At 42.0% G+C, this 20311-nt stretch overlaps 1 long non-coding RNA gene across 3 annotated transcripts in view; it reads right to left on the bottom strand.

The window, feature by feature from the left end:
- LOC123386727 overlaps positions 1–20311 on the bottom strand; it is a 391865-nt gene that overhangs the window by 74645 nt on the left and 296909 nt on the right. The window contains exon 1 of one of the 3 annotated variants that reach the window (XR_006601090.1): positions 269–8228. The exons of the other annotated variants lie outside the window; for them this stretch is intronic. This is a non-coding gene — a long non-coding RNA (uncharacterized LOC123386727). Of the gene's footprint in view, positions 1–268; positions 8229–20311 lie in introns of those variants that run through there. 3 annotated transcript variants of the gene reach the window in all.

The raw sequence follows: 20311 nt of genomic DNA, 5'->3' as shown, positions 1-20311 counted from the left end.
GCAGCTCCCTTCTGCCCACCTCCCCCACCTCCATTTCCTTTTTCCTTCCCTCTGAGGTGGATTACATCTCCCCTGACAGGCTCTGGAGATGGAATTTTCTGAGAACTGGGGCAGAATCTCTAATAGAGAGATGCAGCTGCTTATCTGAGCCCTGTCACAGCTGCCTCCGTCTCTCCTCTCCCTTCTTATCTCTCCCGGCCCCTCCAGGTCTCCAACTCAACTGTTTCTCCTAGTTTCTTTCTTCTCTTTTCCCTCCCCCCTCCATTACCTCTTGGGTTTGCTTTGCAAGCTTCACAAGAAGTGAATTTCCTGTCTTGAGACCTAATGTGGCCTCTGTGTGTCTTCTTTCTTTTCAGGGAAGCTTGCAACTTTCCTTCTATCTTCCATCCTGATGGCAACTGTGGATGCCAGGCATGGAAAGTTCTGGAATCTAACCACTGCACTAGTTGTGTGTCTTTAGTCAAGTCAAGTTACCATACCTCCCAGAGGCCTGGTTTCCTTCTGTGGAAAGGACAGATGTCCTTTCCATGTGAGGACCATGTCCTGGCCAATGGAGGGCAGGCAGTGTTGATAATGACAAGTTCCTGGTTTTGTCTTCCTCTTTCCCACTGTTTCTTCTCCTGCAGGGAAAGTCAAACCGGGAGGTACACTTGGGGGTCCTAGCACAATTCCTGAATGGGGACAGCCATTCAGTGGATAGTTTTCTCTTCTTTGCCTTCTTTGACTTTCCTCATGGCACTCTGACCGTTTCATTCCTACAAAGGCTGTAGCATTTACTCACAAATGGCTAAAGTCCCAAAGCCCACAACTGGGACCAGGAAAAGAGGTGAGTCTGTTTCTTGTTGATATTGAAGAATATGACTCTAGGTTACTGAGTATGGACCATGTGCCAGGTTATTTTCATACCATTTTCATCTAAATGTGAATGTGAATTCACTGAAAATCTTCCCAAGGAGTCTAGGAAAACAGCCAATTGGCTTTGGCTAGAGGCTGCGCACCTTGTCTGAAGGCCCTGGAGTCAAAAAAGCAGACCTGGAATCTGATCCTGGGTATCTTTTGTGATGAAGATGAAAACACTTTCCCCAATCTCACGCTGTCTTCTCCACGTGGGGGTGAGATGATGCATCTGGGCCGGTGAGGAGCACGAAAATTATCTTAACTATTTCAAGCAGAGGAAATTTAACACACAGGATCAGTTACACAGATGATGAGGGAACTGACAGATCATACAGGGTTCCAGCAGTAAGAAGCTGCTGCCTAAATCTTAGGACTTTAGGGTCATGGGGAAATGACGGTGCTACCAGAGTCTAGGCATGAAGACCCTCCAGGAGATTTGTTGTAGTGGGAACCGCAGTGGGAACTGCCCTCCAGGAGCTGGATCCCAGAAGAGATGGTGCTAAAGTGGGAGATGTTTCCAGAAGCCCAGCTTCTCTCCTGTCCAGTCTTCTGCCAAGGCCCACCCATCGGCTGAAACCACTTGAAAGCCAAAGAGCAAAAGATCTTGGGGAGTATAGTTCCTTGCAGTGATGAGTACAGCAGGAGATGACCTTGGAGTAGACTTGGACTTGTGGGAACAAACAGGAAAGAGGTCTGCTAAAATAGCAGTGATGAGGTGCGCCTGGGTGGCTCAGTCGGTTAAGCTTCCAACTTTGGCTAAGGTCGTGATCACACGGTTCATGAGTTCGATCCCTGCATTGGGCTCTGTGCTGTCAGTGTGGAGCCTGCTTTGGACTCTCTCTCTCTCTCTCTCTCTCTCTCTCTCTCTCTCTCGAAAAGAAATAAACATTAAAAAAATTAAAAAAAAATAAGAAGCAGTGATGAAGCAGTGATGAAACAGGAAGAGAACTTAAACAAGGCCCGGTTAACATGTCACAGGTGCACTAAGAGAGGTACGAAGGGAAGTTGTTTGTCAAAGGAAGGAGAGCTCACTTCCACATTAGGTCGTGTTTTCCCAGGGAGATGGAGAGAAAGCACACCTCAGGGGAAGGAAAGAAACAGTCCAAGAGAAGTTTTCCTATGACAGGAAACACCTGTACCTGCAGGAAACTTGGGCACAAGTACTGGAAGAAAGTTTTTTAACGGGCACTGGTGAACCATTGCAGGATTTTGAAGGGAGCGCTGGTCAGCACTGGTCCCAAGGCCATGTTCAGGATGGCAGCTGCCGATGGGGTAGCTTGGAACAGAAAGGGCTTGAGAAGCCTGAAGAAGCCCATCCCTGGCCCCATTACCTCCTGAGGGGAGGGGATGCTGTGGGGGTCTGCCCCCTTTTCCTCTAGGAACTGGATGTCTACAATCAGTAGCTCTCCAGCACAGCCCCTGTGCTTCAAGTCTATCCAGCAGGGGTCAGGCCACAGACAGCAACACCCCAAGGCCACAGAAGCAGTGTGGATTCTCTGTTAGACAGGACAGGGTGTTTGTCCCCAGCTGGCAGCACAAGAGTTGGAGAGACATCCACCACACCCTCCTGTTGTCTTCAGCTTCCGTTTGTTCCCCCAGATCTGGAATGTGCCCTGCTCTGCAGCAGGGAGACGGTATCCCTGGGCGACCTTCTATGCTGGCTTCTCACTGGACTCAGTGGGAGGTGCCAGCTAGAGTCTGAGGGTGCAGGAGAGAGGCATGCAGGCATTTCTTCCTCACTCCCTCTCTGCCGGCCTCAGGTGGCTTTCTCTCCTGAGGTTACAGGACAGTAGCCACCTACTTTTGCCACTCCGGCTGCTTCACCCAAATCTCTGTAAACAATCCCCTCATTAAACTTTTTCCAGCAAACCCTCTGAATGTGCCACTCGTCTTCCTGCCGGGACCCCGATGGAGCCAGCATCCTGAGGAGAACTGCCAAGTCACAAAATCTCTATCAACAGGGCATCACAGAAGGCCTAGATGTCATCGGCAGCGAGAAGGGCATTGGCCATCACTAGGTCTGACTTTTGTCATTTTTCATTTGAGGGAATCGCAGCCCACATCACAGTTAAGTTTTGGCTGGATGAGAAAAGACTCTTATCACAGAGAATTTCCACAACATGACACCCATTTTGTGCCTTAAGTAAGTATAATTTTGTTGTATTCAGTCACCTCTTGAAAAACTAAAAAAAATAAAAATGTTTCATCAAAGCAGAACTTCCTTACATAGAGATTCAATAAGCTGCTATAAGCATAACATGCACTAAAGATAACAGTAATTTATGTTTTGTCGTATTGCCCTACTGACGCTGAACTTTGGTGTATTTGCAGAATAAAAAATTCTCTTTCCATATCCCATGTCTGTCGAGTCAACCTTTCTTGGCAGCAAAATTTAAAAGGAGAGCTAGCATTATAAATTGTAACCTTTACTGTGAACACAAAATGGCAGGGTCTTGATCATACCCTGCACCTGACAGCAATCGGCAGCCCTGGTTCTTGAGGAGGAGTCAAAAGATTTCTCTCCCATCTTTGTCAAAATGAAGATCTCTAACAGTCTGCCCGGTTCCTAACAGCTTCTCAAAACTCCTTCTCACCCCAGGGGTGTGGTTCCCAGTAACTAAGAGTATAAGGTGATCCAGTGTCTCTGGCCACAGACGACTGGACCAAGCCTGTGAGCCAAATTCTCTTCTCCGGGGATTTGGACTTAAGAGAGGTAGACTGCAAAAGAGAAGGGCAGAGGGCACAGAGTCACGTGGCCAGAAAACCCCAGAGGTGTGGGTGGCTATTTCCCATCATGTGAACTGGAGAATGGAGAGAAATGAGACCCACAAAGCCAGAGTGGTAATACAGTCTCTGTTACCAACAGTCCCCACCAAGACTTTACCACCTTCCAGTCCCGGATCATGGTCCGTGTCCTATATCAGGATACTTTCTGCTTTTAATTTGCATAAAGCATAAGTAGGTTCCTGCTAGTTAAAAAAACATGCCCTTGCTGTTCACATGTCCTGAAGGAGTTGCAGTCAACTATGAAGACACAGAGCTTCCTCGAGAGACAAACTCACAAGTTCTAGGCTGGAGGCATACTTAGAATCTGTGGGTCGTGGCACCTCTGATGCACTAGGTTTCCTTTGGTGACCTGCTCGGGTTGGCTCAGAAAAATCCCATGTCACCCAGATAAGGGAAGAGTTTCCTTTCAAAATTGTTTACCTTTTACCCTAAGGGTGGAGACCCAGAGAGTTTGGGCGACTACTTATCAAGAGGCTGCTATGTGCCAGGCACTTCCCACAAGCTGCTCATGCAGCTTCAATTCCCAGGAAATTTAGGAGGCAAATATCTTTGCTCTCCCCCAGCCCTTGCAGATAAAGAAATCAGTGAAAAAGGTCAAGAAATATGAAGCAAGATAAAATAACAAGTGTGTGTTAGAGGCTTAACTTGGAGGCAGGATGCTACACACAGAACGCAAATTCATTCATTTCTCCTGCCTTGAGGAAGTGACTTGATTCTTCCCTCAGTTCCAGCCACAGCCATTTTTCTAGGGCTTTCTGCCAGATGCAGAGTCCTTATACCCAGCTCACCCACCAGTTCTTCAGCTTTATCACGGTCAGAACCTCCTGGAGGGCTGATTAAAACACAGATTATTGGGCTCCACTATCAGGGCACCTGATTCACTAGGTCTTGGGTGGGGACTGAGATGTGCACTTCTAAGCAGTTCCCAGATGATACTGACTGATGCTGCTGGTGTGGGGACCACAGTTTAAGAAACTGGTTCAACACTTTCATTGGACATGTGAAGACCCTAAGGCTCAGAGGTGCAAGCAACCTTCCCAAGGCCATACAGTGAGCAGTGGAGCCTTACAGCTCATACCTGCAGCTCCTTGTACCACTTTTCATTCCTCTTTACCCTGCTCATGCACCTTTCAAGGTGACCATGAAGGTAATTATAGCAGGTAATTTTTCAGTTCTTCTGAGAAAGAATAATTTAGGATGAAACTTGGAGGTAGAGTAAAAGCCAGAAGCTTGGTTTCCTAAGTCTTGGGACTATGCGCCCTTTCTCTGTTCCATGATGTTCTCTTGTAGGGATAAGAGTACTGAGTTAGGTAAGGGACCCTGGTATCTCTGAGGAGTAGGACAAGCATCCCACTCCCAGCGTCCATGTCCTCATCTAGATTAGGAAGCTCTGCCACTTACTAACCAGGAGCAATTTGGCCAATGTCATTAATCTCTATGACATTCTCCATCTACCTGTGAGTAAAGAGTAATAGTAACTCCCTCATGGGGTCGTAGTGAGCCTAACACGATACTAAACAGAGTATCTAACAGAGGCCTTGCAAGCCAACAGGTGCCCAAGAACTGCTCATCTCCCCTCACTTCTCCTTCAGGAACAGAACAAAAATAGCTCCAAACTGCTATAATAACAATGGATGAGAGTAAGAAGAGAGTGTAAGACCTTCTAGATCATCTAATTCAACCCAAGCATTTTGCAGATGGAGAGATGGAAGCATGAAAGTGCAAGCTGGATGGACGGAGAACTTTCCAAGGATAAAGCTGCACAATCTCCTCTATGTTCTGGTTTTCTTCTTAGAACAGAGTGCATTTACACGTGCAATGGTCCTGCCTGAAAGCCTGAAATTAGATCAAACAAGTACTAGGTGTTATGAGACAATAAAAGGGGGAAAAAACCCTTGTAAACTGAATAACTGTGGAAAAGAACTTACATTTTTGAGTGTCAAAGCAGTATATTTTAAGTGTCAAGCATTATATTAGACCCTTCACTCGTTTTATCCTACTAACAACACTGTGGGGGAGGATATTGCTTCTCTGGTTTGCAAATATAGGGGGAAAATGAAGTCCAGGGAGATAGAGTAGCTGGGCCTAAGGGCACAACATATAGCAAGTCTTTTAAAAGACAGAAAGCAAGGTTTGAATTGGGTGTGTCTGGTTCCATAGCTCTTATTCTTGTATGTTTACCACAATCTCTCTCTCACTCTTGGATGATGTATAAAGGCTTTTTACTTGTTATGATGTATAAACACTGTCTTTATGTGTATATACTGATGCCCCAGGTATACCAAGGATCACTTGACCATCTGGCACCTAAACAAGGATGCTATTTGCATGCAAACTTCACATTCAGCTGATGTTAGGAACATTGGGTAGCAAAGCCAAGTCTCCTGTAGGGCTCTGAGAATGGGCTGCTTCATCACAAATGAAATGGAGATGTTCCAGGAGCCATGACTTTCATCCATACCCATTACCTGTACTCTGGATGTCGCACTCCATTGGGTTGTGTACACAGAGGGGGTCTCAGATTGGCAGATCAACAGTGGCTTGCCTGAGCTGAGCACTGAGCAGAAAAGTCAATTACAGAGAAACAGCCAACACTTGGGAATATCTCCTTCCCGCGGGTTATCAGACCTTGACATAACTAGGGGGAATTGTAGTCAAGTTGATGTGCCGTTACACTAAAAAGGAATAGACTTTGTTAAGTTCATTCCATTTTATCTCTGAGGGATAGAAATAGGGCCATGAGATTGAAATTACTGGGGATCAGAATTGGCTCGATCCACAAAGGAACTTCTTATTCATCACAAGTGTGCAAAGGTGAAAAGACTGGCTGTGTAAGGTAAAGAAGTCCCTGTCACTGGAAGTGTATAAATACAGCTTGCATGAATGCTTTCAGAAGATGCTGAAGATAACATTCAGTCAGTAGATAAATGGCTGTAATATTAGAAATTCTTTCTTTTGCAAACTGCGACAAGGTTCTGATAGCATCGTAGCCAAGAATTCTGGAAATAGCAACATCATAGCTTCATCTCAGTAACTCCTTCCCTATGAAGTTCCTGAGGAAACTTACAAGGTACAATGGCAAGTGAGAAACAAAATGAATACTTTATAATTGATTGAACTAGCATGTTTTACCCCAAAGGAAAAAATCTGGTATCCCTGGATTACACCAAAAGCCTCACTTATACAACCCATTATGATTTCTATCTTTCTTCAAGCCCCAGTGGAACTTAAAAACTCAAGCTCTTTGGTTTGGTGTACTGGTCATGAAAACAAACTGATCACATGTTTGTCACATACACACGCAGGGAACAAAAGAGAGGAGATTATAATAGCTGGATATTAAGTGGCCTCTAGCTGAGCTTTCAACACAGCTGCATGGAGAGAAGACCCATGTGCATTTATACAATGTTTTGATGCACATGACACTGTGCACTTGCAAATGTGGTACAGTGTATGGTCTGGATTAGGACCCATCATTGGTAACTCCTCTGTCCTTGCGGAGGATTGGCAGGGATGGGGGAGAGGAAACTTCCCTCCCACTTGAGCCTACTCCCTCCGGCACATAATGAATGTATTAAACTGTGGAAGAGCCAATGAGTAGAAGTTGCAGTGAGCTGAAGTTCTGAATCAATTTTAGGAAGGTGTTTCTGACATAGCTGCTCCAAAATGGAATACGCTACCTATTACAAATTCTTAGAGTGGGGACACTTTCTTTCTTACCCCTATATCCTCCAGAATAGGTAGCACAGGGCTTGTTGTGAAGCAACAAAAACATGTTGTTGGGGAATTGTGTGTTGAATTTGGGCTGACTAGATCACCATAAAGGCCAAAAGACCATTCAGAAGGCTCCAGAGGAGCTGCTCACATGAAGTGGGTCATTACATTACACAGGCTGTAAATCATCCATATCTAAAAGCCAGTGGCTTATTTGTGTATTTCAAGAGGGGTCAGGCATATTGTGAGCCCTGATACTACTGAAATGAATCTTCTAAAGTCATAGTTGTAGTTTTTAATTGATGAGGGAAATTATGATTCTACGGTATGGTAGAAAAAGTTTGGGTTGGAAGTTAGAGAAACCTGGGTTGGGTAATGATTGAATGAGATAATAGAAGGGGACAGATTGTAATGGAAACTTACACAGGCTGGTGTGTTGGACTAGCTAGTTCTGAAGACCAGCTCTGCCACCATAAAAGGCGTAGAGTCCAGATGAGAAGCCAGAGATGAAGAGGGTTCAGGTTGGATAGTGTCCAAGTCAGAAACAAGTACAGAGATGTTGCTGTATTAACACTATGAGACAAAACTGTGGTCACAATCTGGGAATTCTCAAGTAATACCTTCCTTCTCTTTCATAGCTGAGCAGCCATAAAGGTAGCTTTAAAAAATCATATCTAGATTGCTTTGGGCAGTATGGACACTTTACCAATACTAAGTCTTCCAACCCAGAAACATGGGATGTCTTTCCATTTATTTGTATGTCTTTTAATTTCTTTCATCAGTGTTTCACAGTTTTCAGTGTACAAATCTTTCATTTCACAGGTTAAGTTTGTTCCTAAGCAATGTATTCTTTTTTTTTTATAAGACAAGAACTGTCTTGTCTTTTTATTTTTATGCTTGTAGGCCTTACTTGATTTTCTTTTTGTTTTTTAACGTTTATTTATTTTTGAGACAGAGAGAGACAGAGCATGAATGGGGGAGGATCACAGAGAGAGGGAGACACAGAATCCGAAACAGGCTCCAGGCTCTGAGCTGTCAGCACAGAGCCCGACGCAGGGCTGGAACCCACGGATCGTGAGATCATGACCTGAGCCGAAGTCGGACGCTCAACCGACCGAGCCACCCAGGCGCCCCAGCAATGTATTCTTTTTGATGCTATTATAAATAAGATTGTTTTCTTAATTTTCTTTTCATATGGTTTGTTATTAGTGTATAGAAATGCAACTGACTTTTGTATGTTGATTTTGCATCCTGCAACTTTACTAAATTTGTTCATTATTTTTATCAGGGTGTGTGTGTGTGTGTGTGTGTGTGTGTGTGTGGTCTCTAGGATTTTCTATATATAGGATCATGTCATCTGCAAACAGAGACACTTTTACTTCCTTTTTGTTTTGGATTCCTTTTATTTCTTTTTCTTGCCTAATTGCTCTGGCTAGGACCTCCAGTACTATGTTGAATAGAAGGGACAAGAGTGGGTATCTTTGTCTTGCTCCTGATATTAGAGGAAAAGCTTTTATTTTTTCTCTATTGAACATTGTGTTAGCTGTGGCTTTTTTATATATGGCCTTTAATATGTTGAGGTACATTCCATCTATAGCTAGTTCGTTGAGTGCTTTATGTTATAAAAGGGTGTTAGATTTTGTCAAGTGCTTTTTCTGCATCTATTGAGATGATGTGATTTTTATCCTTCATTCTATTAATGTAATAAATACAATCTATTTTATTTATTGATAGGTGTATGTTGGAACCTACTTGCATTCCAGGATAAATGCCACTTGATAATGGTGTATTATCCTTTTAATGTGCTGTTAAATTTGGTGTACCTAGTATTTTTTTTTTGAGGATTTTGCATCTACATTTATCAGGGATATTGACCTCTAATTTTCTATTCTTGTTGTATCTTTGTCTGGTTTTGGTATCAGAATAATGCCAGCCTCATAAATGAGTCCTAATGGAAATTTTTACAGAAATAGAATAAAAATTCTAAAATTTATATGGAACCACAAAAGACCCATAGTAACCAAAGTGATCTTGAGAAAAGAAGAGCAAAGCTGGAGGTGTCATATTTCCTGATTTCAAAAAATGTTACAAAGCTACATTAATTAAAACAGTATGGTATTGGCATAAGGACAGACATATCGGCCAATGGAATAGAATAAAAAGCCTAGAAATAAACCCACAAATATAAAGTCAACTGATCTTTGACAAAGGTGCTTTGAATACATAATGGGGAAAGGATAATCTCTTAAACCAATGGTGTTGTGAAAACTAGGTAGCCATGTGCCTTAATAAATAAATGGAAAGAGAAAAAAGAAATTGAATCCCTACTTTACACTATATGCAAAAATCAATACAAAGTAGAATAAAGATTTTAATATAAGACTTGAAACTATAAAACTGCTAGAAGGAAACATAAGGGAAAACCTTCCTGACATTGGTCTTGGCATGATATCTTGGCTATGACCTCAAAAGCACAGGCAGCAGAAGCAAAAATAGATAAGTAGACAAAACCTTCTGCACAAAGAAACAATTAATGGAATGAAAAGTCAATATATACAATGGAAGAAAACATTTACAAACCATATATCTAATAAGAAGTTAATATCTAAGGTATATAATGCACTCTTACAACTCAATAGCAGATAGAATAAAATAAAACAAAACAATTCAATTAAAAAATGGGCAAAAGACTTGAACAGATGTTTCTCCAAAAAGAGTATACAGCAGCCAACAGGTACATGAAAAGATGCTGACAATCACTCATCATCAGAGAAATGTAAATCAGTACTACAATGAGATATCATTTCACACATGGTAGGATGGTTATTATAAAAAAAAAAGATAATGTGTGTTGATGAGAGTGCTGCGAAATTGGAACCATTGTACGCTGTTGACAGGGATGTAAGATAGTGTGGTAGCTAGAGAAAACAGTACAAAATTCCTCAAAAAATAAAAATAGGACTACCATATGATCCAGCAATCCCACTTCTGGGTATCTATCTGAAAAAACTGAAATCAGGACCTTGAAGAGATACGTGCATTCTAATGTTCACTGCAGCATTATTCAAAGTAGCCAAGATACAGGAACAACCCAAGCGTCCATCAACAGATGAGTGGATAAAGAAAATGTGGTATATGCATGTAAGGGAATATTGTTCAGTCTTAAAAATAAGGAAACCCTGCCATTTGTGACAACATGGATGAACCTGGGGATATTATGCTAGATGAAATAATCTAGTCCATAGAAGGATAAATACTACAGGATTCCACTTACATGAAGTATCCAAAATAGTCTACCTCATAGACACAGAGAATACATTAGGCATTGCCAGGGGCTGGGAGCTGGGAGAAATGGGGAGTTATTGCCCAATGGGTATGAAATTTCAGTTATGCTAAATGGATAGGTTCTAGAGATCTGCTGTACAACATAGAGCTTATAGTTAAGGATCTACTACTGTGCATTTCAAAATTTGTTAAAGGGGTAGATTTCACGTTGAGTGTTCTGACCACAAAACAGATCAAAAGCAAAGAGACAACAAGGAAACTTGGGGAGGTGATGATTGTGGTGATGGTATCACAGGTGTTTGCATACGGCCAGCTCATCAGACTGTACACATTAACTATGTGCTGTTCCTTGTATATCAGTTATACCTCAGTAAAGATGTTCTATATGTTTCCATTTTTTTAGTACTTTTTTGGGTTTCCATTCTTTCTTCACTGAGCATGGCTTCCAAATTTATATCACCACTTTGAACTTCTTTGAACTTCAGACTCACATATGCAACTGTATCCTTGATTTTTGCACCTGGATGTTTAATGAATGATATCACCCCTCCACTCAAAACCTTCCAGTGGCTTTTCTTCTTACTCAAAGGATGACATTCTTAGGCAATTATTTATAAGGCAACAGCACTCCTTTAATGTTCTTCCCTCTGATAGTCCCATGGCTTCTCCATCACATCCCTCTGGTGAGTGCAGAGTTCCTACATCCCTTGAAGTGCTATCTTCAAGAAGCACTCCTTCTCTTGCTAGCTTTCTCACCATAATATATATTATCATCTCACACACTATATGCTTCTATTTACCATCTATCTCCTTCACTAAAATGTAAGCTTCATGAGGGCAGAAACTTTATTCCCCAGGGCCTTGACTTATACCCAGCACATGGATCAGTAAATATGTGCTGAGTGAATGTACATTGAACTTTTTTTTAGCCAGAAAGGGTAAATAAAAACAAAAAATAGTAGAGAAGCAAAAGTTCCTTTAAAAAAAAGCACTCAGCAGTGGTGAGATGGATATTCACATACAGACATGTCTCAAATTTCAGGGCCATATTAATGACTGCCGTGATTTGAGTGACATCTCTGATGTATTAGGCTTCTCACTGTGAATTCAATTGGCACCCTCAATCGTTGGCACAAATTTATTCATTTCTCACTTACAAAATAAAATTCCTTTAAAAAAAACCTGTCCCTATTTTGCTGATAACAATAAAAAAAATCAACTAAGAAAAAATTGAAGTACAAAATTGCTGCATTTTATATTTTTGCAGAATTTTATAGTTTTCAAAGATCTTGTATATTCTTGGTCTCTCAGCAACCATAATGAGGAGCCATGTTCATACCCATCTTATAAGTGGAGCGGCAAAGGCTCATAAAGGTGAACTGACTTGCGCAGAGTCACTGCAGAGCAGAAGTGGCAATGCCAAGGCCTCCGGACACCAGGGCCAGTGATCTCTTCTACTGTCCAAGTTCCTTCAATCTCCTATAAGGTGCTGTGTGAAATCAAATCACATGAGGGGAAGTTCTCTACAAATGGCAAGGTAGGTGATGTGCTCTTGCTATTATTAACAGGTCTTGCCACCACTACTACCATTCTCATGGCTTATTTGGAAAACTGTGACCTCATCTACAACTGAAGGGTCTGGACAAAGGCGTCTCCCTTGATCTTTCTCACCTTCAACAGTCAATGATTTATTTTCCTTTAAGATCCTCTGGCATTCCTAAATGGGCCTGGGCAAGTCCCTCCAGAACAGATCAAAGGAAAGCCTGTCAAGGATGAGAGGCGAACATGAGAAAATTCAGCACCTTAAGAAAAGAATTATTTCAGAGCAGGAGAAGCCAGACAAACAAAAACACCACACTCAAGGGTTTCAAATGAAAGTGTCTCTTCAACCATGGCTTTAATGGAAACCACTAATGAATCAGGGCATCTGGTAAGGAATAAACAACTTCAAAGGGGCTTGGGGCTAAGATGGACCACAGAGGCTGATCTAAGACAGTCAAACAGGGTGTGGAAGGTTGCTTTTGTTCTGCTGGAAGGCAGTAGCATGGGACATGTCCATTATTTATTGATTCATATCCCTAAATGCTTACTGAATGCTTACTACGTGCCAGGCATTGCTCTTAGAGATAATACACTTTCTAGCTGTGAAAAGAGGTAAGGAAGCTAACAGGAACCAAGTTAACCAAGATTGTGTGATATCTCAGTGACTTAAACACTCAGCTTCTTTCTTTAATATTAAAAATTTGGAAGGAGCTACATAGGTCCTTAGATGCCTGGGTTCACTGAACAATGTGCATTTGTTGGTGGGAATATACCTGTATTTGTTTGCTAGGATTGCTGTAACAAAGAGCACAAACCAAACTTCTTAAACAACAGAAATTTAGTGTCTCCCAGTACTGGAGGCTAAAAGGCTAAGGTTAAGGTGTCAGAGGGGTTGATTTCTTCTGAGTCTGTAAGGCGAAGATCTGTCTCGGCCTCTGTCCTTGGCATGTAGATGGCCATCCTTCTCCTGTGTCCCTTCACACTGTCTTCTCCCTATGTATCTCTCTCTGTGTCCAAATTTTCCCTTTTTATAAGGACATCAATCATACTGGATTCGTGCCCCACCCCCACCACCGCATCACCTCATGTTAACTTTACCATTTCTGTAAAGACTCTATTGCCAAATAAAGTCACATCTGAGGCACTGGGGATTAAGTCGTCAACATATGAATTTGGGAAAAGACATAACCCAACCCATAACATACCCCTTTGCAGGCAAAACCAGCCACGGAAAGGGAGTGGACAATGTAGTTTTGTTCTACTGAAATTTAGTGAAAACCTAGCAATCCATCACACACAGAGTATATTCAGAGATGACTAGGACATGGCCCTGCCCTGAGCAGTAATTATATTCATGTCACAATCTTGTTTAGTGGGCTTGAAGCCAGGACGTAGGCATCTAAATATGAATAAGAAGTGACCCTAATTCTACAAGAAACAATTATTGAATAATGAGAAAATTCAACTAGCCCAATGTGAGATACTAGGGAAAACCTCACTTTGAAGGTGCCATTTGAACTAAATCATGAGGAGTGCTGATGCACAGGGGCACTGTACCCCAATGTTTATAGCAGCACTTTCAACAATAGCCAAATTATGGAAAGAGCCTAAATGTCCATCAACTGATGAATGGATAAAGAAATTGTGGTTTATATACACAATGGAATACTACATGGCAATGAGAAAGAATGAAATATGGCCTTTTGTAGCAATGTGGATGGAACTGGAGAGTGTTATGCTAAGTGAAATAAATCATACTGAGAAAGACAGATACCATATGTTTTCACTCTTATGTGGATCCTGAGAAACTTAACAGAAGTCCATAGGGGAGGGGAAGAAAAAAAAAAAAGAGGTTAGAGAGGGAGGGAGCCAAAGCATAAGAGACTCTTAAAAACTGAGAACAAACTGAGGGTTGATGGGGGGTGGGAGGGAGGGGTGGGTGATGGGTATTGAGGAGGGCACCTTTTGGGATGAGCACTGGGTGTTGTATGGAAACCAATTTGACAATAAATTTCATATTTAAAAAAAATTTTTTTAATGAACTAAATCATGAGGAAGGAATGGGAATTTTCTAAATGTGAGTGAGAAGTCCATTCCCCTCTATGCTAGTCAGAGGTCTCCAGAGGAACAGAACCAATAGGATATGCATGTATGTATGTGGATAGAGAGATATCTATCTGTCTGTCTATCTATCATCTATCCATCTATCTATCCATCCATCCATCCATTCATTCTTCTACCTGTCCTTCTTTCCTTCCCACCCACTGACCCACCCACCCAACCTTCCATCAACCTATATATCCATCCTTCTATCTATCTATCTATCTGTCGATCTATCTATCTATCTATCTCTCATCATGAGATTGATGCATGTTAAGGAATTGGCTCATTGGCTCACATGACTGTGGAGGCTGTCAACTGTAGAATCTGAAGAGTAGGCTGGAAGGGTGGAAACCCAGGAAGAGTTGATGCTGCAGCTTGAGTCCAAATGCAGACTGTAGACAGAATTTCTTCTTCCTCAGGGGACATCTGTCTTTTTTGTCTTAAATTGATTAAATGAGGCCCACCCACGTTATGAAGGGTAATCTGCCTTACTCAGAGTTTACTGATTCCAATGTTGAGGAACACCTGGGTGGCTCAGTTGGTTAAGTGTCCAACTCTTGGTTTTGGCTCAGGTCATGATCTCATAGTTTTGTGAGTTCAAGCCCCATATTGGGCTCTGCACTGGTAGCATGGAGCCTGCTTGGGATTCTCTCTCTCCCTCTCTCTCTGCTCCTCCCTGACTTGTGCTGTCTCTGTCTCTCTCAAAATAAAGAAGTAAACTTAAAAAAATTGATCTCATTTAAGAAATACTTTCACAGCAACATCTAGATGAGTGTTGGAACAACTATCTGGGCACTTGGCCTAGCTAGGTTGACAAGTATAATGAACCATCACATCCTCCATTCCCTGTGTACTAAAGGACGCAGACTATACTAGTGTGACTTGGCCTCACTCTCAGACAAAACCAGGGTACATCCTGCCATTGCACTTAGCATCTAGAGGTCCTCTAGAGTCACTCATGAATGACCATGATGCTGGGAGGCATTCTCAACGGCAGTTGGTCATCTGGTGTGTGAGGATTCTTAGCACGTGCACAGTATTGATTGCATTTACTTGGTGAGAGAGTTGAAGACAAGGTCTCAAAACCCAGGGTGATGTCCCCTCTCCTGTGACTCCCAGATGTTCCACATGCAAGATCCAAGAGCAAAGCACACTATCATTCCGGACAATGGGACTAACCTAGGGAGACTTCCCTGCTATGGTGCAAGGTTGGTTTTTCTATCCAGGACAGTTCCTGGACACTCCCATATGGCCCTTTTCAGTAGATGTGTCCGCCCACTGGCCTAGTAGTTTCTCTTTCCCTACCAATATTAGGGCCATTCCCAGGAAACAAATCCCTCATCTAATTCATCTAATTTCTTCAGTTTCTTTGTAAAAACAAACGCTCCCTGACATTAAATTGATGTGTTTTCTATCTTCTTCACTAGAATATAAGGACCCCAAAGGCAGACTTTTAATTCTTTTGTTTACTGCAATTTCCCTGGTATCTAGAAGAATGGCACATCGTAGGCACTCAATATATAATTGTGGAAGGAAGGAAGGAAGGAAGGAAGGAAGGAAGGAAGGAAAAGAGGGAGAGAGGGAAGGATAATCCTCAGACCCAGTGCCTCTTCTCCCTGACCCTTTCCCTCCCGGTATTTTCTCAGGGGCAAATTTCCCCATTAATTCTCTATCTTCCCTACTCCCTGGCTCATTAGCAAATAATCGTGGACTGTAGTGACAGTAATCACTAATACTTATCATGTGCCTAGAACCATTCTAAGTGCTTTACAGTAAATCTTTATGACAATCCTATGAGGTCAATACTATTATTGTCTTTACAAAGAAACTGAGGCACAGATTGATGATTATACTTGCAAAGGTTGCCAAACTGGTATGTGGGGCAAAGCTTGGAATTAAGCTTAGCAGTCTGGATGCAACGTCTGTTCTTTTAACCATTCCATTATTCACACACACACACACACACACACACACACACACACACGGGTACACACATACACACACCCTTGAAGGAATTTTCCTACTTCCAGGTAGCTTTGTAGAAATACTTTTTTAATGCTGAGTTACCTCAACTCCAAAAAGGTTGGCAGAAGGACTTCTATAGCCCTGAAAACCCACAGAGTGATTTTTCAGTAGGTCACTGGGTCACATCTCCCTCCACGTTTGCTGGGCCATCTGTATTGTCTAGTCTACTGCTATTAGAAACAGTGGTCCACACATAATTGTAATAAATTGTACTGATGCTGTGGAAGGATCTTAGGACTACAGTTCTTTTATTCCTATAGTAGAGTCACATATTTTGGTCTTTTCTCTCAGTGATGTTTATTTTTTAAAGTATCAGCATGGCCTATATTTGGCAAGCTGCAAATGCACTTATTAGGAAAAAAAATGATTTTCAAAAATTTTACATTTTATTCATGGTGCCCAAAACAAGTCTGAGCACATCAGACATATGCTAAATAAAGTAATAAATAATTGCACTGTGACTCATGAGGGTATTTCTATCAACTCAGTGCATCAAGCTGTTAGGATCTAAGTGTACTTATGCTGAATCACTGAATCATCTGACTCCATTTATGCACTGTCCTGCCACTGGAAGTATCCAATATTTCCCATTTGCTTCCAAAACCAAACCATCAACTCCTTAACACAACATTCAAATACTCTCCCAATCTGGCCCATTTACTTCTCCAGCCATATATTTTTCCAGTTTCACATATTTTCCTAACATATCATATACTTTTCCAACTTTCTAAGTTTGCTTATATTATTGCCTCTTCTTAGAATGGTTGTCTCCCATTTTTCTCAACCTAGACAACTCCTATTTATCCTTCAAAACCCAGTTCAATAATGACTTTCTCCATTTAGTATTTATTGACAACTAGAGTTGGTTATTCCACTCTGTATGCCCACAATTCTTGGTATGTAATGGCAGCGTAGAACATAATATATCATGATTTTTTAAAAGAAACATATTCATCTGCACTAAGGCAGTTCATGGCATGAGCTATGTATTCATGAAATCTTTTTTGAATAAAGGCACTGCTCTCTCATTTCCTTAAAAACAAAATCAAGCTGGTAAAGAATGGCACATAGAAAATCCTAATATTCAGTAATCAGAACCATCTGGATGCTTTGGATATATAGCCATCCAATACCATCCATGAACTACTGACTGACAACCAAGCAGAAAACAGACTCAACATACTGAACAGGCTATGAATTTAAAAAACTCTAGATAAGAATTGCTCATAACTCCTAAGCTCTACTGGGTTAGATTGTAAGACCCAAAATGTGTTTTATTGCCAACTTAAAAAAAATTAATTAAATTTTAATTTCTTAAGTAATTAAGAAAACAGATTTTTATAGTATCTTTTAAAATAGTTGTTATGATTTGCTTCCTTATCTGTAGACTCTTAAATACAGAGAACAAACTGAGGGTTGCTGGAGGGGTGTTGGGTGGGGGGGTGGGCTAAATGGGTGATGGAGATTAAGGAGGGCAATTGTTGGGATGAGCACTTGGGTGTTATATGTAAGTGATGAATCACTAAATTGTACTCCTGAAACAAAAAATAAATAAATAATTAAAAAATAAAATAAAATAAAATGGTTGTTTATCTTGATAAGTAGTTCCCACTACTTGCACATAACTAAAAAATACAACAATTTATGAAGGAGGAAAAAAAAAACCCCAAAACATACAGTTCCACATTCCCCCAGATAATCATGATGAAGTATTTTATTCTAGCCTGTTCTCCTACTAGCCTATTACATTAAAAATTAGTGAAAAATTCAATGAAAGTGTTTACTATTCTATTGTTTTCACTTAATATATTTTGAGCTATTTTCCATGCCATTAAATATTATTTGAAAGCATGATTTTATAACACAGTACTATCTGCTCACATTTATTTAGCTGTACTCTGGTTGTATATTTGGCTCATTCCCTTGTTCTTTTGTTTCTATAGGCAATGCTGTGTGCACACACTGGAACATAAAGCCTTCTCCAATACTAACTAGCTTGCATCAAGTAGCAGGATAATGTTTTAAGGTAAGTATACATTTACAGACTAAATTTATTGTCCAGACCAGTTTGGAGGAGCCTAGACCTAGGAATAAGGATGAGCCTGATCACTGGCCATTTCCTGACCCATCTGACAAACCCCGGAGGTGATGGGGTTGTGTGAGTGTCTGTGTGGCAGAGTCCTTGGTTCTGAAAGTGGGACTCTGGTCCTAGAAGAATATCACGTAGCGCCCTTAAAGAGGAAATGCCACATTGTCACACAGGAGCTTCCACCTCTTTGGGGATAGATGGAGTCTCAGGTACAAGCCCACTCAGGAGGAGAGTGCTGGGGGCGAACCAGACTGTGTTGGATGAGGGACAGGGAAAGCCCTCCGAGGTGGCCAAAAGTAGCTCAAGACTCCATATCCAAAGGGAGTGCCAACTCAAGCACAAGCAAAAATGGAGTCCAAGTCCAAAGGGAAGATCCAAGGTCAATCTGGTCAATTCAATATGATAAACTGGGTATCTCTGGCTTTAAATTCTCCTTGCACCTGGATTCCCAGCCAGGCTTTGCCTTTTGCCAGCTCTTTGATCTAGGGCAGGTATGTAACCACTCAATGCCTCAGTCTCCTCCTCTTAATACAATAAGTAATATCTGCCCTGAGTTAGAGCTGTAAGGTCTATGCATAAGACATAGTGCATGGTCTGCAAATAGCAAGAAGAAGAGAGAAAAAGAGAAGGGAGAAGTGTATTATGTCCGATGCTCTGGGAAACAGAAACAGAGATGTGTGTGCAGGAAGTTTCTTGGGGAGGGATCTCAGGACCCACACCTCTGTGAGAATAAGGGAAGCAGGACAGGGACAGAGGGATGGTGATGTGGCAACAGAGGCCTTGGCCAATCCCAAGGGGACTCTGAAGCTGAGGTGATCCTTTTAGAGTTGTTTTGAATCTCAGCAAAGGAGCCAGGCCTGCTTGAGGAATGACTTTCAGATGCAGGCTGTGGCCCCATGGAGATGTGACCTTGGGGAAGGCAGCCCCTCTGCCAACATTCCCTGCATTTGGGGGAATGTGCATGTCGGCCCGAAGAGGGGGGCTGGCGTCTAGATGGCAAACCATTGCATCTACTACAGGGAGAAAATGTGTCATTCATCGAATGCTTCTACCATGTTTCAGACACAGCATCACAATAAAATAAAATACTTCCAGTATTTACTTTGTTCCAGACACAGTTCCCAGTTATAGACAGTCACTCATTTATTCCTCAAAACAGTCCTGTAGGAAGTGTTATTGAGGAGGACACTCAGAACAGTTAAAAGATGGACCCAGTAGAACACGTTCACCCAGTAGAACACGTCAGAGGCAGGATTTGAACCCAGGAGATCTGGCTCCAGAGTCTGTGCTCTGAATTTCCAAGATAATAGCAGACACTCTCTGGAGGAAACCACCACCTCATCGGATGTAAGGCACATTCTTGTTAAAGGCAGCGATGATTAGTTTTCTATTGCTACCTTAACAAAGTACCACAGATTTAGCAGATCTTCCAAGGTCATTCCAAGTTGCTGGCCAAATGTGGTTCCTTATGGTTTTAAGACTGAGGTCCTGTTTCCCAGCAGGCAGCCATAGGGGACAAGGGGGACAAGTCCCACCCCCCCACCCCCCCCCCACCCCCCGTGAAGATGAGGGAAGGAAATCTCACTGAAGGTGGAGTGCGAACCCTGCAGGGGGCGCTCTCTGCAGATCCTTCTCCTCGCAGCCTGCATGTCCAGTGGAAGATAATTCTTATCTTGACAAGGGAGGATACTTTTCACACAGGAATTTTATCGCTTGCTTTTAAGAAAAAGAAGGAAGATGTTTCCCTGCCCAGTAACTAGGCACTACCCACCGCTGGCGGCCAATGAGGAACAGCCACAACCTCCAACTCCTCTCCGGTGAACTTTTGTTCAAAACAACCCTCCCGGTTTCCTCCTAAACCCTAATAAA

The sequence above is a fragment of the Felis catus genome, chromosome B4 (genome assembly GCF_018350175.1).
Source record: "Felis catus isolate Fca126 chromosome B4, F.catus_Fca126_mat1.0, whole genome shotgun sequence".
NCBI classification, from domain to species: domain Eukaryota; kingdom Metazoa; phylum Chordata; class Mammalia; order Carnivora; family Felidae; genus Felis; species Felis catus.
The sequence above is the reverse complement of the archived record's forward strand: the minus strand, read 5'-3'. Positions and strand labels throughout refer to the sequence as shown.